This window comes from Jaculus jaculus, chromosome 1 (assembly GCF_020740685.1).
Source record: "Jaculus jaculus isolate mJacJac1 chromosome 1, mJacJac1.mat.Y.cur, whole genome shotgun sequence".
Classification (NCBI taxonomy): domain Eukaryota; kingdom Metazoa; phylum Chordata; class Mammalia; order Rodentia; family Dipodidae; genus Jaculus; species Jaculus jaculus.
The window spans coordinates 31,399,338-31,405,609 of record NC_059102.1 but is presented as its reverse complement, the minus strand read 5'-3'; positions in this window follow the sequence as shown (position 1 = coordinate 31,405,609).

The window sequence follows — 6,272 nt, the reverse complement described above, 5'->3', positions numbered from 1 at the left end:
GAGTTGTGGCGCACACTTTTAATCCCAGCACTCGGGAGGCATTGGTAGAAGGATCGGCACGAGTTCGAGGCCACCCTGACACGACATAGTGAAGTCCACGTCAGCCGGAGCCAGAGTGAGACCCTACATCGAAAAACAAAAAAAAAAAAAAAAAGAAAGAAAGAATTGTTATTAAAAATGAAAAATATTTTCTGAGAGATAGAGAAATTGGCAGAAAGAGAAAGAAATAATGAGTGCAGCAGCGCCTCCAGCCACTGCAAACGAACTCCAGATGCATGCACCACCTTGTGCATTCAGCTTTACATGGGTACTGGGAATTGAACCAGAGTCCTTTGGCTTTGCCAGAAAGCACCTTAACCACTAAACCATCTCTCCAGCTCTAGTTCTACTTTACAAATTTTTTTCAAATATTTTATTTTTATTTATTTGAGAGAGAGAGATACAGAAATAGGCAGGTAGAGAGACAGAAAATGGGCATGCCAGGACCTCCAGCCCTGTAAATGAACTCCAGATGCATGTGCCCCTTGTGCATCTGGCTTACGTGGGTTCTGGGGAATTGAACCGAGGTCCTTTGGCTTTGCAGGCAAGCACCTTAACCGCTAAGCCATCTCTCCAGCCCCACTTCACAATTTTTTAAAATTAATTTATTTGAAAGAAACAGAAAGCCAGGCGTAGTGGCACACACCTTTAATCCCAGCACTTGGGAGGCAGAGGCAGGAAGGATCACATGAGTTCAAGGTCACCCTGAGACTACAGTGTAAATTGTAGGTCAGCCTGAGCTAGAGTAAGACCTTAGCTCCAAAGAAACAAAAAATAAAATAATTTTTTTAAAAAATGAAAGAAAGAGAAAATGGACATGCCAGAGCCTCTAACGACTGCAAACGAACTCCAGAGGCTTTGTATGTGTACTGGGGAATGAAACCAGGGTCTTAAGCTTTACAGGCAAGCACCTTATAACCGCTGAGCCATCACTCCAGCCCCTAACTAGTCCTACTTCTACTTAGATGCCTTTTCTTTCCATTTGTTCTTTTTGTGGCCCACTGAGTTTAATAAGGTTGCTTTGGGCAACAACACTCTGTGTGCATCAGCTTATGCACAGTGCATTAAACTAGATGCCATGCGGCCTGTATCAGGAATAGTCATGATTTCAATTTCAATAACAATTGCTTGTTTTTATGTGGCAAGTTACAGCCAAGCTTATTTCTGTTAAGAACTATTAACTTCCTATCTGAAAAATGCACATCTACATATTTTGCAAAATTAACTATTACCACAGGGATGAGACTCTAACTGCTATTCAAACATTACTCATGACACCTGGGGTGTAGTTCAGTGATAGAGCACTTGCCTGATATGAGCAATACCCTCTGTTCATTCCCCAGTGCCTCAAGACCATCTGTTGTAGACAACTCCATAATGCTCAAACTTCCAGACAGACACAGTTTATGATTTATTTCAAGCTTACAGATCCAGGGGATCTGTAATTAATTAATGGCAGAAGAAGCTGGCTCCCTTTCTCAGATTCAAACAGAAACAACCAAAAACCAGCAAACTTCAAAAAGCAGCAAGTAGGAAGCCTAATATTTTGCCAGCCAGCCCAAATGAGCCAACAGATGCAATAGTGGCATGTCTGTCATGGTAGAAACCAACTGCCCTCTAATTGGACTGGAGGCCCACTCCATGGGAGGGAATTCACCCCTGATAATGAAAACCTAAAACATGGGTAGTCATGAGCTCTAGGGGTGTAATGTCTGCTGCTCTCTGGCTAAATGTATATACTATGCTCATCAAACTGCCCAGTAAGCACTTCTGTTAATGTTCATACCCATCTATTAATGCTACTCTCCCTTTTTGGAGAGAACTTTGTCTTTTCAGATGCCAGTGACCTTGGGATGACTCAGAAGGCATTATGGTGCTGGCAAGAAGTGACAGGAGGACTCAGCACTGCAATATCTCTATCACACCTTCCAAGGATCTGGGTGGAAGAGGTGGAGGAAAGAATGTAAGAGCCAAAGAAAGGGTAGGACTCCTTATAACGTGATCCTCCAGACACAAAATGGCCTGGGTATCCATGACCTCACAGTGCCTGACACTACCTCCACAAGACCATCATAATAGGAGGAAAAGATCATGATATCAAAATAAGACTAATTGAGAGGAGGAGGGGATATGATGGAGAATGGAGTTTCAAAGGGGAAAGTGGGGGGAGGGAGGGAGAGAGGGAGGGCATTACCATGGGCTATTGTTTATAATCATGGAAGTTAATAAGAAAAAAAGATAAATAAATAAATAAATAAAGCAGCAAGTAGGGACCCCTGCCAGAGCTCAAACATATGTATACCTTGGGCTGGAATTCAGATCTGCCCCCAGTGACACATCCTCTGTACCAGGAGTCAGCCTACTAGGGGAATGAAGCTGAGAACGCCTCAGTCCATAGGGACATGCATTCAAACTACCACACCATCCATGCTCCTATGTCACTTAATGATAACTAGATTTCATTTGACAGATATTTACTGAGGATCTTCTACAACAAGAACTGAGATCTACACACACATTCCTCCCCACTCCCCCACACCACACCCCAATTTTATTTGGAAAGATATTTAGAGTTAGCTTACTGTTTATCTTTGCTGAGTAACATACTTCCAGTTAATGTTAGAATGCCTACAAGTCAGGTTTAGGAAGCCAAATGCTGATAAACATTATGATGGGGAAAAATCCAGCATGGTGACTATGGACCCAGGAGGCTGAGGCAGGAGGATCACTAGTGAGACCCTGACTCACCAAAAGAAAAAAAAAACTTATGGGGGCAAAGTCATATCTGAAAGATGTTGGGACTGGGTAAAATTAAAATTAAAGGTGGGCATGGTAGCACATATATTTTAATCCAAGCACTCAGAGGGTGAGGTAGGAGTATCACCATGAGTTCAAGGCCGACCTGTAGCTAAAGAATGAGTTCCAGGTCAGCCTGAACTACAGTGAGATCCTTCCTTGGAAAAAAGTGAACTTGGGGGCTGGAGAAATGGCTTAGCAGTTAAGGTGCTTGCCTGTAAAGCCAAAAGACCCAGGTTCGATTCCCCAGGACCCATGTAAACCAGATGCACAAGGTGGTACATGTGTCTAAAATTCACTTCAGTGGCCAAGGGCCCTGGGTGGCCCATTCTCTATCTGCCTCTTTCCTCTTTCTCTCAAATAAATAAAATAAAGCCTTTTTAAACAGAAAGTTAATTTGGGGCTAGAAAGATGGATTACTGGTTAAGGCACTTGCCTGTAAAGTCTAAGGATCCAGGTTCTATTTTCTAGTACCCAGGTAAAGCCAGATGCTAGAGGTTCTGATGCGTCCATTCTCTATCTGCCTCTTTCTCTCTCCCTCTAGCTCTCAAATAAATAAATAAGTCAGGTGTGGTGGTGCACGCCTTTAATCCCAGCACTGGAGAGGCAGAGGTGGCGCATGCGTCTGGAGATTGTTTGCAATAACTGAAGGCCTTGGTGCACCCATTCTTTCTTTCTTTCTCTCTCTCAAATAAATAAATAAATAAAAATGCTTGTGTGTGTGTGTGTGTGTGTGTGTGTATTTAAAATAACAATAAAGTAGCCTATAATCTCAGCACTTTTGGAGCTGAAGTAAGAGGATTTGTTTTTTTTGAGGTAGGGTCTCACTCTAGCCCAGGCTGACCTGGAATTCACTATGTGGTCTCAGAGTGGCTTTGAACTCACAGTGATCCTCCTACCTCTGCCTCCTGAGTGCTAGGATTGAAAGTGTGTGCCACCATACCCGGCTTATTTTTAAAAAACTTACTTACTTGCAAGGACAGAGAGAGAGACAGAGAGAATGGGCATGGTAGGGCTTATTGCTGCTGCAATCTCCAGATATATGTGCCACTTTGTGCATCTGGCTTTACATAGGTAAATTGAATTGAACCCAGGTGTCAGTCTTTGCAAGCAAGTGCCTTAACCATGGAGCAATCTCTCCAGCCCCTGATAAATCTTTTTAAAACAACTTTATTTATTTATGATATATAGAGAGATTGGGCATGCTAGGGCCTCTAGCTACTGCAAACGAACTTCACACATATGTGCCACCATGTGCATCTGGCTTACATGGGTTCTGGGGAATCGAAGCAGGGTCCTTAGGCTTTGCAGCAGAAGCCTTAGCCACTAAGCCATCTCTCTGTCTCTCAAATAAATAAATAAATGAAATGAAATGAAATTATAAAGAAAAAAGAATCAAGGCCAGGGCCATACATGTGCATAATGGGGTGCACATATCTGGAGTTCAATTGCAATGGCTGGAGTCTCTGGCACACCAATTCTCTCTTTCTTTCTCTCTCTCTGTCTCTCTCTCTCTTTCTCTCTCTCTCTCTCTCACACACACACACATTCTCGCTCTCACTTCCTGGACCTTTGTCCTCCCTTCCTCCATCCCTTCCCACACCACTTTTTTTGTTTGTTTGCTTACTTGGTTCTCAAGGCAGGGTCTCACTGTAGCTCAGGCTGACCTGCAATTCATGATGTAGTCTCAGGGTGGCCTGCACTTGTGGCCATCCTCCTACCTCTTAGTGCTCCTGCCTCCTTAGTGCTGCTGGGATTAAAGGCCTGCACCGCCACGCCTCACTTTTGATCTTATAGTTCCTCTTGGGTTTTAAGCAGACCAAGTTCCCTTCAGGCAGCCAGTTTGAGAGGGACTGCATGTGTTTAACAATAACCCTACTCCTTACCTATTCCTGCCCAAGCCCATGCTGCCAATTTCTAACCATCATAGTGACTATGCATGTCTGTTTAGTCCTGTGCATGACCGGAATATTGTGGAAATGACCCTTTCCTATGACAACTGGCTCTCCTCCATTTTCCCTTTGTCTTACTTACTCATGGAAGCAAGACCAGTAAGGAACCTTCCATTTAATAAAAAGGAAAAATAGCCGGGCATGGTGGCACACGCCTTTAATCCCAGCACTCAGGAGGCAGAGGTAGGAGGATCACCATGAGTTCGAGGCCACCCTGAGACTCCATAGTGAATTCCAGGTCAGCCTGGGCTAGAGTGAGACCCTACCTTGAAAAACCAAAAAAAAAAAAAAAAAAAAAGGAAAAATGCTCCTCTTGTAAACCAGCTGACAGAAAGCTGGAAAAAGCTATGCTGCATGCAGCTCCATGGGAGAGAAGTCATCAGTAGAGACAAACAATAGTGGACAATGCAAGCTTTAAGTTGGGCCAGCCAGGCCAAATGAGCTAATGGGTGCAATAGTGGCATGTGTGTTATGGGGGAAAACAACTGCTCTCTAATTGGACTGGAGGCCTGCTCCATGGGAGGGAACACATGCCTGATACCAAAAACCTATGATGGGGAAAGTCATGAGCCCTAGGGATATAATGACTGCTGGTGCCTGGCTAAATGCATATATTATACTCACCAAACTGCACAGTAAGCACTTCCTTCTCTTAATGTTCATACCCATATATTAATGCCACTCTCACTTTGGTTAGAGAAGCTTCGCTTTTCAGAGGGCAGTGATCTCTGGGATGACTCAAAAGGCACCATGGTGCTGAGAAGAAGTGACAGAGGAGTGCTCAGCACTGAAACATCTCTATCACACCTTCCAAGGCTCACGGTCCATTGTGAAAGAGGTGGCAGGAAGAATGTAGGAGCCAAAGGAAGGATAGAACCCCTTACAATTCACTCTCCCAGGCACAAAATGGCCTGGATATCCATGACTTCACAGTGCCCTGGAACTACCTACACAAGATCAGTATAATAGGAGGAAAAGATGATGACATCAAAATAAAAGCGAGACTGAGAGGGAGAGGGGATTTGAGGGAGAATGGAGTTGTGAAGGGGAAAGTGGGGGTGGGGTTATCATGGTTAATTGCTTATAATTATGGAGGTTGTCAATAATAAATTTTTTAAATAAAAATAACATTTTAAAGGCCAGGCGTGGTGGCGCACTCCTTTATTCCCAGCACTCAAGAGGCTGAAGTAGGAGGACTGTTGTGAGTTTGAGGCCACCCTGAGACTACATAGTGAATTCCAGGTCAGCTTGCGCTAGAAGGGAGACCTTACCTGGAAAAAAAAATTAAAGTCTATTGCAGTCAGGTTCACATTGCTGGCATAAATCACCCAACCAAAAGCAGCTTTGGAGAAAAAAAGGGGAAGCTCCATGATGGGAGGGAAAATGATAGCATGAGCAGAGGGTAGACATCACCTGCTGGGCAACATCCGGTGGACAATGGCAACAGGAGAGTGTGCCAAACACTAGTAAGGGGAAACTGGCTAT